Source organism: Pimephales promelas, chromosome 3 (genome assembly GCF_988280905.1).
Source record: "Pimephales promelas chromosome 3, fPimPro1.hap1.1, whole genome shotgun sequence".
NCBI lineage: Eukaryota > Metazoa > Chordata > Actinopteri > Cypriniformes > Leuciscidae > Pimephales > Pimephales promelas.
In genome coordinates, this window is record NC_142771.1 from 38,656,843 (window position 1) to 38,670,272 (window position 13,430).

The window sequence follows — 13,430 nt, forward strand, 5'->3', positions numbered from 1 at the left end:
GCCGAACCCCCGAGGCTTCCGGTGAAGCCTGGAGCCGAACCCCCGAGGCCTCCGGTGAAGCCTGGAGCCGAACCCCCGAGGCCTCCGGTGAAGCCTGGAGCCGAACCCCCGAGGCCTCCGGTGAAGCCTGGAGCCGAAACCCCGGAGCCTTCCAACGAACTGCTTGAACCGGAGCCTTCTGCTGAACTGCCGGAGCATGAGACAAAGCCTTCCTTTGAAGAGCCGGATCCTTCCGCTGAAATGCCTGATCTGGAGACTTCCACTGGACTGCTGAAGCCTTCTGAAGAGTTCCCTGCAGGCGAACCCCCGAAGCCTCCGGTGAAGCCTGCATCCGAACCACTGAAGCCTCCTGTGAAGCCCGCATCCGAATCACCGAAGCCTCTGGTGAAGCCTGCACCCGAACCCCCCAAGCCTCTAGTGAAGCCTGCACCCGAACCCCCCAAGCCTCCGGTGAAGCCTGCATCCGAACCCCCGAAGCCTCCGGTGAAGCCTGCATCCGAACCGGTGAAGCCTGCATCCGAACCCGTGAAGCCTGCATCCGAACCCCCGAAGCCTCCGGTGAAGCCTGCATCCGAACCCTCGAAGCCTCCGGTGAAGCCTCCAGTGAAGCCTGCAGCTGAATTTCGAAACCCTTATGGCTAATGTCCTGACCATAAGCAATGTGGCTATGCGTGGTTAACTGTGCTGATTTAACCATTGGATGAATGGTGTTCCATCTGTTATCACTAAATAAATCTCACACTTGTAAGACCACTTTCTCTTTTCTTTTTTAAGTGGGGAAAACAAAGTTGGTGTTTTTGGTATGCCAGCATTAGTTTGGCTGTTCTCTCATATAATGGCTCATTGGAATTTGTGCTTTAGGAATGTACAAGATCCCCTCCTTAGGACCCAAACACATGCAAAAAGGTTTTAGAGAGGCTAGCAATAGCAATTTAGCTTTGAACGCATGAGCTCCCACCCTCCAGAGCAACGCCTCCAAATTCTAGACATGCACCTGTGTCTTTGCTGTGTCTCTTGATGTTCAATGCAGATGTATGCCAGCCTCCAATAGAGATACATTCCCTGGAGAGTTTAGGTGTAGGAGTTTAGTCATAATTACAACTTGTAACTTGTGGTAGAACTCCGACTTGTACTACATGATCGCTTTACAACCTGAACACTGCAGATTTATTTGATGTCGATAGCTTTGCCAAAAAAGCGCTCAGTCATCTCCTAATTACATAGATATACATACTAGATGTCACCTTGGTTACGGCAGTTCATTAGAACGAATGCATCAATAGAGCCACCATCTTGGAACAGGGGAGCCCCTCCACTTTAATGCATCAGCGTCAATGTAGACAAAGATCTAATGGAAATAAAATCCCCATAAATCATCATGAATGGGATTTTCTCAGGGTTTTTTTTTTTTTTTTTTGGTTTGTTCCAACGGTCAGACATGTATTTATCATTGATTCCAGAAAAGCAAAAAAATATATACATATATTTTTAAAACATTCTTCCTAGTTCAGATTTAATTCGTGTTAACATCATACACAGCACAAAAGTGAAGTAAAGGCGGAGATGGCAGAGATACCTAGCGACTTCCTATGACAAGACCCCTGTTCCAAGATAGCGGTGGTTTTGACGCATCCTTAGATCCCCAAGGTGACATCTAGTGTATGTGTCTGTGTTCTAATTACGGTAATTATTACGCCATCCAACCCTAATCAAACACACCTGAACATGCTAATCAAGGTCTTCAAGATTAGGGTATATTAGAAAGCTACCTGTACAGGCTGGTGATTTTCTTTAGGGTTAGAGTTACCCAGACCTCCAATTGGAACTTTAAAAACGGGTTCAAAAAGCGCTCCCTCTTTTGACAGCGTTTGTTGTGGGAACTGATATTTTGATGCAGCAACAGGGTTTTCCTTTGTAGTGTTGTGTTCCTTGCTGTCCGCCCCTCCTGACTCACTTTTTCAGCTCATCTTTCTGCAGAGTTGATTGTGAGATTGCAGGTCGAGAGAATGACCATTCAAGTGTACTGCTCGTTTGGTGCTGTTTTATTGTGCATGTCTGCATGTTTGAGCACAACAGACGCTGGAGTCGTAGGTGAGAAGTTCTTTTAGCCTCATTACAACACAGCCTAAAGAAGTGCATAAATAAACTTCCTAACCAAATTTGACTGCAGACCCATCAGGCTTACAAAAATGCAGTGCAGACGTCAAGTGAAAGTTCTACTTTGTATGTTGGTTTAGTTTTAATAATAAGCAAAGTATAAATGTGCAAACAGTCATAGGTTTATGAATTTTTCCGTTGTACAAGTAAAACCCATATAATCACTAAGGTAGGCACTTTTATGTAACACAAGTACATTAGTGTTATTATGTCTAAAAAATTGTTACCAGAAAGTTATCAATCAGCAGTTTAAACTTTTGCCTAAAGTTTTAACAGCGTAACATGGGGAGCTAATTCTAACCGACAAGTATGAGTTGTGTATATGTAGTGCGTTTCTGTATTTGTGTTTTGTTGAGTAACCTAATAAAATGCTTAAAAGGAAGTTGGGGTGGACATGGGGATGGCATCATTTTTTGAAGATATACACCAGTACATTTGGGTAGGCCTTAACAGCACTCTCTGTCTTAGAAATCTACCAATTTTCACTAAATGATCTCAATTGGTTTCAAAACTACTTTGAATTGAAGCAAATAAATTGAATCCTCTTCTGTAGTGTCCGGTCAGTGTCCGGCGACGTTGACGGTCGAGCCGTCCCATCGAGGATGCACTTCTGATAGAGACTGTTGTGGAGGACACAAATGCTGTCCATTTCCCTGTGGTCCTGTGTGTGTGCCGCCTGTTTTCAGTGAGTATTAATTAATAATGGATGGTATACGTCTTGCAGAAACACTGAAACTGTTCACTCAGAAATTGCTAGCAAGTTTCACAAATAATTGCAACTATGAAGTGTGAAGAATGCTGTTAAATGGACTGACTAAAGTTGACTATGTGTATCCATCCAGTGAAGCCTGGAGCCAACCCCCCGGGGCCTCCGGTGAAGCCTGCATCTGAACCCCCCAAGCCTCCGGTGAAGCCTGGAGCCGAACCCGCGAGGCCTCCGGTGAAGCCTGGAGCCGAACCTGCGAGGCCTCCGGTGAAGCCTGGAGCCGAACCCGCGAGGCCTCCGGGGAAGCCTGGAGCCGAACCTGCGAGGCCTCCGGTGAAGCCTGGAGCCGAACCTCCGAGGCCTCCGGTGAAGCCTGGAGCCGAACCTCCGAGGCCTCCGGTGAAGCCTGGAGCTGAACCTCCGGTGAAGCCTGGAGCCAAACCCCCGCAGCCTTCCACCGAACTGCCTGAAGCGGAGCCTTCCACTGAACTGCCTGAGCCGGAGCCTTCCGCTGAAATGTCTGAGTTGGAGCCTTCCACTGAACTGCTGGAGCCTTCTGACGAGTTCCCCGCAGGCAAACCCCCGAAACCTCCGGTGAAGCCTGGAGCCGAACCCCCGAGGCCTCCGGTGAAGCCTGGCGCCGAACCCCCGAGGCCTCCGGTGAAGCCTGGCGCCGAACCCCCGAGGCCTCCGGTGAAGCCTGGAGCCGAACCCCCGAGGCCTCCGGTGAAGCCTGGAGCCGAACCCCCGAGGCCTCCGGTGAAGCCTGGAGCCGAACCCCCGAGGCCTCCGGTGAAGCCTGGAGCCGAACCCCCGAGGCCTCCGGTGAAGCCTGGAGCCGAACCCCCGAGGCCTCCGGTGAAGCCTGGAGCCGAACCCCCGAGGCCTCCGGTGAAGCCTGGAGCCGAACCCCCGAGGCCTCCGGTGAAGCCTGGAGCCGAACCCCCGAGGCCTCCGGTGAAGCCTGGAGCCGAACCCCCGAGGCCTCCGGTGAAGCCTGGAGCCGAAACCCCGGAGCCTTCCAACGAACTGCTTGAACCGAAGCCTTCTGCTGAACTGCCGGAGCATGAGACAAAGCCTTCCTTTGAAGAGCCGGATCCTTCCGCTGAAATGCCTGATCTGGAGACTTCCACTGGACTGCTGGAGCCTTCTGAAGAGTTCCCTGCAGGCGAACCCCCGAAGCCTCCGGTGAAGCCTGCATCCGAACCACTGAAGCCTCCTGTGAAGCCCGCATCCGAACCACCGAAGCCTCCGGTGAAGCCTGCACCCGAACCCCCCAAGCCTCTAGTGAAGCCTGCACCCGAACCCCCCAAGCCTCCGGTGAAGCCTGCATCCGAACCCCCGAAGCCTCCGGTGAAGCCTGCATCCGAACCGGTGAAGCCTGCATCCGAACCCGTGAAGCCTGCATCCGAACCCCCGAAGCCTCCGGTGAAGCCTGCATCCGAACCCTCGAAGCCTCCGGTGAAGCCTCCAGTGAAGCCTGCAGCTGAATTTCGAAACCCTTATGGCTAATGTCCTGACCATAAGCAATGTGGCTATGCGTGGTTAACTGTGCTGATTTAACCATTGGATGAATGGTGTTCCATCTGTTATCACTAAATAAATCTCACACTTGTAAGACCACTTTCTCTTTTCTTTTTTAAGTGGGGAAAACAAAGTTGGTGTTTTTGGTATGCCAGCATTAGTTTGGCTGTTCTCTCATATAATGGCTCATTGGAATTTGTGCTTTAGGAATGTACAAGATCCCCTCCTTAGGACCCAAACCCATGCAAAAAGGTTTTAGAGAGGCTAGCAATAGCAATTTAGCTTTGAACGCATGAGCTCCCACCCTCCAGAGCAACGCCTCCAAATTCTAGACATGCACCTGTGTCTTTGCTGTGTCTCTTGATGTTCAATGCAGATGTATGCCAGCCTCCAATAGAGATACATTTCCTGGAGAGTTTAGGTGTAGGAGTTTAGTCATAATTACAACTTGTAACTTGTGGTAGAACTCCGACTTGTACTACATGATCGCTTTACCACCTGAACACTGCAGATTTATTTGATGTCGATAGCTTTGCCAAAAAAGCGCTCAGTCATCTCCTAATTACATAGATATACATACTAGATGTCACCTTGGCTACGGCAGTTCATTAGAACGAATGCATCAATAGAGCCACCATCTTGGAACAGGGGAGCCCCTCCACTTTAATGCATCAGCGTCAATGTAGACAAAGATCTAATGGAAATAAAATCCCCATAAATCATCATGAATGGGATTTTCTCAGGGTTTTTTTTTTTTTTTTGGTTCGTTCCAACGGTCAGACATGTATTTATCATTGATTCCAGAAAAGCAAAAAAATATATACATATATTTTTAAAACATTCTTCCTAGTTCAGATTTAATTCGTGTTAACATCATACACAGCACAAAAGTGAAGTAAAGGCGGAGATGGCAGAGATACCTAGCGACTTCCTATGACAAGACCCCTGTTCCAAGATAGCGGTGGTTTTGACGCATCCTTAGATCCCCAAGGTGACATCTAGTGTATGTGTCTGTGTTCTAATTACGGTAATTATTACGCCATCCAACCCTAATCAAACACACCTGAACATGCTAATCAAGGTCTTCAAGATTAGGGTATATTAGAAAGCTACCTGTACAGGCTGGTGATTTTCTTTAGGGTTAGAGTTACCCAGACCTCCAATTGGAACTTTAAAAACAGGTTCAAAAAGCGCTCCCTCTTTTGACAGCGTTTGTTGTGGGAACTGATATTTTGATGCAGCAACAGGGTTTTCCTTTGTAGTGTTGTGTTCCTTGCTGTCCGCCCCTCCTGACTCACTTTTTCAGCTCATCTTCCTGCAGAGTTGATTGTGAGATTGCAGGTCGAGAGAATGACCATTCGAGTGTACTGCTCGTTTGGTGCTGTTTTATTGTGCATGTCTGCATGTTTGAGCACAACAGACGCTGGAGTCGTAGGTGAGAAGTTCTTTTAGCCTCATTACAACACAGCCTAAAGAAGTGCATAAATAAACTTCCTAACCAAATTTGACTGCAGACCCATCAGGCTTACAAAAATGCAGTGCAGACGTCAAGTGAAAGTTCTACTCTAGTTCTTCTTTGTATGTTGGTTTAGTTTTAATAATAAGCAAAGTATAAATGTGCAAACAGTCATAGGTTTATGAATTTTTCCGTTGTACAAGTAAAACCCATATAATCACTAAGGTAGGCACTTTTATGTAACACAAGTACATTAGTGTTATTATGTCTAAAAAATTGTTACCAGAAAGTTATCAATCTGCAGTTTAAACTTTTGCCTAAAGTTTTAACAGCGTAACATGGGGAGCTAATTCTAACCGACAAGTATGAGTTGTGTATATGTAGTGCGTTTCTGTATTTGTGTTTTGTTGAGTAACCTAATAAAATGCTTAAAAGGAAGTTGGGGTGGACATGGGGATGGCATCATTTTTTGAAGATATACACCAGTACATTTGGGTAGGCCTTAACAGCACTCTCTGTCTTAGAAATCTACCAATTTTCACTAAATGATCTCAATTGGTTTCAAAACTACTTTGAATTGAAGCAAATAAATTGAATCCTCTTCTGTAGTGTCCGGTCAGTGTCCGGCGACGTTGACGGTCGAGCCGTCCCATCGAGGATGCACTTCTGATAGAGACTGTTGTGGAGGACACAAATGCTGTCCATTTCCCTGTGGTCCTGTGTGTGTGCCGCCTGTTTTCAGTGAGTATTAATTAATAATGGATGGTATACGTCTTGCAGAAACACTGAAACTGTTCACTCAGAAATTGCTAGCAAGTTTCACAAATAATTGCAACTATGAAGTGTGAAGAATGCTGTTAAATGGACTGACTAAAGTTGACTATGTGTATCCATCCAGTGAAGCCTGGAGCCAACCCCCCGGGGCCTCCGGTGAAGCCTGCATCTGAACCCCCCAAGCCTCCGGTGAAGCCTGGAGCCGAACCCGCGAGGCCTCCGGTGAAGCCTGGAGCCGAACCCGCGAGGCCTCCGGTGAAGCCTGGAGCCGAACCCGCGAGGCCTCCGGGGAAGCCTGGAGCCGAACCCGCGAGGCCTCCGGTGAAGCCTGGAGCCGAACCTCCGAGGCCTCCGGTGAAGCCTGGAGCCGAACCTCCGAGGCCTCCGGTGAAGCCTGGAGCTGAACCTCCGGTGAAGCCTGGAGCCAAACCCCCGCAGCCTTCCACCGAACTGCCTGAAGCGGAGCCTTCCACTGAACTGCCTGAGCCGGAGCCTTCCGCTGAAATGTCTGAGTTGGAGCCTTCCACTGAACTGCTGGAGCCTTCTGACGAGTTCCCCGCAGGCAAACCCCCGAAACCTCCGGTGAAGCCTGGAGCCGAACCCCCGAGGCCTCCGGTGAAGCCTGGCGCCGAACCCCCGAGGCCTCCGGTGAAGCCTGGCGCCGAACCCCCGAGGCCTCCGGTGAAGCCTGGCGCCGAACCCCCGAGGCCTCCGGTGAAGCCTGGAGCCGAACCCCCGAGGCCTCCGGTGAAGCCTGGAGCCGAACCCCCGAGGCCTCCGGTGAAGCCTGGAGCCGAACCCCCGAGGCCTCCGGTGAAGCCTGGAGCCGAACCCCCGAGGCCTCCGGTGAAGCCTGGAGCCGAAACCCCGGAGCCTTCCAACGAACTGCTTGAACCGGAGCCTTCTGCTGAACTGCCGGAGCATGAGACAAAGCCTTCCTTTGAAGAGCCGGATCCTTCCGCTGAAATGCCTGATCTGGAGACTTCCACTGGACTGCTGGAGCCTTCTGAAGAGTTCCCTGCAGGCGAACCCCCGAAGCCTCCGGTGAAGCCCGCATCCGAACCACTGAAGCCTCCTGTGAAGCCCGCATCCGAACCACCGAAGCCTCCGGTGAAGCCTGCACCCGAACCCCCCAAGCCTCTAGTGAAGCCTGCACCCGAACCCCTCAAGCCTCCGGTGAAGCCTGCATCCGAACCCCCGAAGCCTCCGGGGAAGCCTGCATCCGAACCGGTGAAGCCTGCATCCGAACCCGTGAAGCCTGCATCCGAACCCCCGAAGCCTCCGGTGAAGCCTGCATCCGAACCCTCGAAGCCTCCGGTGAAGCCTCCAGTGAAGCCTGCAGCTGAATTTCGAAACCCTTATGGCTAATGTCCTGACCATAAGCAATGTGGCTATGCGTGGTTAACTGTGCTGATTTAACCATTGGATGAATGGTGTTCCATCTGTTATCACTAAATAAATCTCACACTTGTAAGACCACTTTCTCTTTTCTTTTTTAAGTGGGGAAAACAAAGTTGGTGTTTTTGGTATGCCAGCATTAGTTTGGCTGTTCTCTCATATAATGGCTCATTGGAATTTGTGCTTTAGGAATGTACAAGATCCCCTCCTTAGGACCCAAACACATGCAAAAAGGTTTTAGAGAGGCTAGCAATAGCAATTTAGCTTTGAACGCATGAGCTCCCACCCTCCAGAGCAACGCCTCCAAATTCTAGACATGCACCTGTGTCTTTGCTGTGTCTCTTGATGTTCAATGCAGATGTATGCCAGCCTCCAATAGAGATACATTTCCTGGAGAGTTTAGGTGTAGGAGTTTAGTCATAATTACAACTTGTAACTTGTGGTAGAACTCCGACTTGTACTACATGATCGCTTTACCACCTGAACACTGCAGATTTATTTGATGTCGATAGCTTTGCCAAAAAAGCGCTCAGTCATCTCCTAATTACATAGATATACATACTAGATGTCACCTTGGCTACGGCAGTTCATTAGAACGAATGCATCAATAGAGCCACCATCTTGGAACAGGGGAGCCCCTCCACTTTAATGCATCAGCGTCAATGTAGACAAAGATCTAATGGAAATAAAATCCCCATAAATCATCATGAATGGGATTTTCTCAGGGTTTTTTTTTTTTTTTTGGTTCGTTCCAACGGTCAGACATGTATTTATCATTGATTCCAGAAAAGCAAAAAAATATATACATATATTTTTAAAACATTCTTCCTAGTTCAGATTTAATTCGTGTTAACATCATACACAGCACAAAAGTGAAGTAAAGGCGGAGATGGCAGAGATACCTAGCGACTTCCTATGACAAGACCCCTGTTCCAAGATAGCGGTGGTTTTGACGCATCCTTAGATCCCCAAGGTGACATCTAGTGTATGTGTCTGTGTTCTAATTACGGTAATTATTACGCCATCCAACCCTAATCAAACACACCTGAACATGCTAATCAAGGTCTTCAAGATTAGGGTATATTAGAAAGCTACCTGTACAGGCTGGTGATTTTCTTTAGGGTTAGAGTTACCCAGACCTCCAATTGGAACTTTAAAAACAGGTTCAAAAAGCGCTCCCTCTTTTGACAGCGTTTGTTGTGGGAACTGATATTTTGATGCAGCAACAGGGTTTTCCTTTGTAGTGTTGTGTTCCTTGCTGTCCGCCCCTCCTGACTCACTTTTTCAGCTCATCTTCCTGCAGAGTTGATTGTGAGATTGCAGGTCGAGAGAATGACCATTCGAGTGTACTGCTCGTTTGGTGCTGTTTTATTGTGCATGTCTGCATGTTTGAGCACAACAGACGCTGGAGTCGTAGGTGAGAAGTTCTATTAGCCTCATTACAACACAGCCTAAAGAAGTGCATAAATAAACTTCCTAACCAAATTTGACTGCAGACCCATCAGGCTTACAAAAATGCAGTGCAGACGTCAAGTGAAAGTTCTACTCTAGTTCTTCTTTGTATGTTGGTTTAGTTTTAATAATAAGCAAAGTATAAATGTGCAAACAGTCATAGGTTTATGAATTTTTCCGTTGTACAAGTAAAACCCATATAATCACTAAGGTAGGCACTTTTATGTAACACAAGTACATTAGTGTTATTATGTCTAAAAAATTGTTACCAGAAAGTTATCAATCTGCAGTTTAAACTTTTGCCTAAAGTTTTAACAGCGTAACATGGGGAGCTAATTCTAACCGACAAGTATGAGTTGTGTATATGTAGTGCGTTTCTGTATTTGTGTTTTGTTGAGTAACCTAATAAAATGCTTAAAAGGAAGTTGGGGTGGACATGGGGATGGCATCATTTTTTGAAGATATACACCAGTACATTTGGGTAGGCCTTAACAGCACTCTCTGTCTTAGAAATCTACCAATTTTCACTAAATGATCTCAATTGGTTTCAAAACTACTTTGAATTGAAGCAAATAAATTGAATCCTCTTCTGTAGTGTCCGGTCAGTGTCCGGCGACGTTGACGGTCGAGCCGTCCCATCGAGGATGCACTTCTGATAGAGACTGTTGTGGAGGACACAAATGCTGTCCATTTCCCTGTGGTCCTGTGTGTGTGCCGCCTGTTTTCAGTGAGTATTAATTAATAATGGATGGTATACGTCTTGCAGAAACACTGAAACTGTTCACTCAGAAATTGCTAGCAAGTTTCACAAATAATTGCAACTATGAAGTGTGAAGAATGCTGTTAAATGGACTGACTAAAGTTGACTATGTGTATCCATCCAGTGAAGCCTGGAGCCAACCCCCCGGGGCCTCCGGTGAAGCCTGCATCTGAACCCCCCAAGCCTCCGGTGAAGCCTGGAGCCGAACCCGCGAGGCCTCCGGTGAAGCCTGGAGCGGAACCCGCGAGGCCTCCGGTGAAGCCTGGAGCCGAACCCGCGAGGCCTCCGGGGAAGCCTGGAGCCGAACCTGCGAGGCCTCCGGTGAAGCCTGGAGCCGAACCTCCGAGGCCTCCGGTGAAGCCTGGAGCCGAACCTCCGAGGCCTCCGGTGAAGCCTGGAGCTGAACCTCCGGTGAAGCCTGGAGCCAAACCCCCGCAGCCTTCCACCGAACTGCCTGAAGCGGAGCCTTCCACTGAACTGCCTGAGCCGGAGCCTTCCGCTGAAATGTCTGAGTTGGAGCCTTCCACTGAACTGCTGGAGCCTTCTGACGAGTTCCCCGCAGGCAAACCCCCGAAACCTCCGGTGAAGCCTGGAGCCGAACCCCCGAGGCCTCCGGTGAAGCCTGGCGCCGAACCCCCGAGGCCTCCGGTGAAGCCTGGCGCCGAACCCCCGAGGCCTCCGGTGAAGCCTGGAGCCGAACCCCCGAGGCCTCCGGTGAAGCCTGGAGCCGAACCCCCGAGGCCTCCGGTGAAGCCTGGAGCCGAACCCCCGAGGCCTCCGGTGAAGCCTGGAGCCGAACCCCCGAGGCCTCCGGTGAAGCCTGGAGCCGAAACCCCGGAGCCTTCCAACGAACTGCTTGAACCGAAGCCTTCTGCTGAACTGCCGGAGCATGAGACAAAGCCTTCCTTTGAAGAGCCGGATCCTTCCGCTGAAATGCCTGATCTGGAGACTTCCACTGGACTGCTGGAGCCTTCTGAAGAGTTCCCTGCAGGCGAACCCCCGAAGCCTCCGGTGAAGCCTGCATCCGAACCACTGAAGCCTCCTGTGAAGCCCGCATCCGAACCACCGAAGCCTCCGGTGAAGCCTGCACCCGAACCCCCCAAGCCTCTAGTGAAGCCTGCACCCGAACCCCCCAAGCCTCCGGTGAAGCCTGCATCCGAACCCCCGAAGCCTCCGGTGAAGCCTGCATCCGAACCGGTGAAGCCTGCATCCGAACCCGTGAAGCCTGCATCCGAACCCCCGAAGCCTCCGGTGAAGCCTGCATCCGAACCCTCGAAGCCTCCGGTGAAGCCTCCAGTGAAGCCTGCAGCTGAATTTCGAAACCCTTATGGCTAATGTCCTGACCATAAGCAATGTGGCTATGCGTGGTTAACTGTGCTGATTTAACCATTGGATGAATGGTGTTCCATCTGTTATCACTAAATAAATCTCACACTTGTAAGACCACTTTCTCTTTTCTTTTTTAAGTGGGGAAAACAAAGTTGGTGTTTTTGGTATGCCAGCATTAGTTTGGCTGTTCTCTCATATAATGGCTCATTGGAATTTGTGCTTTAGGAATGTACAAGATCCCCTCCTTAGGACCCAAACACATGCAAAAAGGTTTTAGAGAGGCTAGCAATAGCAATTTAGCTTTGAACGCATGAGCTCCCACCCTCCAGAGCAACGCCTCCAAATTCTAGACATGCACCTGTGTCTTTGCTGTGTCTCTTGATGTTCAATGCAGATGTATGCCAGCCTCCAATAGAGATACATTTCCTGGAGAGTTTAGGTGTAGGAGTTTAGTCATAATTACAACTTGTAACTTGTGGTAGAACTCCGACTTGTACTACATGATCGCTTTACCACCTGAACACTGCAGATTTATTTGATGTCGATAGCTTTGCCAAAAAAGCGCTCAGTCATCTCCTAATTACATAGATATACATACTAGATGTCACCTTGGCTACGGCAGTTCATTAGAACGAATGCATCAATAGAGCCACCATCTTGGAACAGGGGAGCCCCTCCACTTTAATGCATCAGCGTCAATGTAGACAAAGATCTAATGGAAATAAAATCCCCATAAATCATCATGAATGGGATTTTCTCAGGGTTTTTTTTTTTTTTTTGGTTCGTTCCAACGGTCAGACATGTATTTATCATTGATTCCAGAAAAGCAAAAAAATATATACATATATTTTTAAAACATTCTTCCTAGTTCAGATTTAATTCGTGTTAACATCATACACAGCACAAAAGTGAAGTAAAGGCGGAGATGGCAGAGATACCTAGCGACTTCCTATGACAAGACCCCTGTTCCAAGATAGCGGTGGTTTTGACGCATCCTTAGATCCCCAAGGTGACATCTAGTGTATGTGTCTGTGTTCTAATTACGGTAATTATTACGCCATCCAACCCTAATCAAACACACCTGAACATGCTAATCAAGGTCTTCAAGATTAGGGTATATTAGAAAGCTACCTGTACAGGCTGGTGATTTTCTTTAGGGTTAGAGTTACCCAGACCTCCAATTGGAACTTTAAAAACAGGTTCAAAAAGCGCTCCCTCTTTTGACAGCGTTTGTTGTGGGAACTGATATTTTGATGCAGCAACAGGGTTTTCCTTTGTAGTGTTGTGTTCCTTGCTGTCCGCCCCTCCTGACTCACTTTTTCAGCTCATCTTCCTGCAGAGTTGATTGTGAGATTGCAGGTCGAGAGAATGACCATTCGAGTGTACTGCTCGTTTGGTGCTGTTTTATTGTGCATGTCTGCATGTTTGAGCACAACAGACGCTGGAGTCGTAGGTGAGAAGTTCTTTTAGCCTCATTACAACACAGCCTAAAGAAGTGCATAAATAAACTTCCTAACCAAATTTGACTGCAGACCCATCAGGCTTACAAAAATGCAGTGCAGACGTCAAGTGAAAGTTCTACTCTAGTTCTTCTTTGTATGTTGGTTTAGTTTTAATAATAAGCAAAGTATAAATGTGCAAACAGTCATAGGTTTATGAATTTTTCCGTTGTACAAGTAAAACCCATATAATCACTAAGGTAGGCACTTTTATGTAACACAAGTACATTAGTGTTATTATGTCTAAAAAATTGTTACCAGAAAGTTATCAATCTGCAGTTTAAACTTTTGCCTAAAGTTTTAACAGCGTAACATGGGGAGCTAATTCTAACCGACAAGTATGAGTTGTGTATATGTAGTGCGTTTCTGTATTTG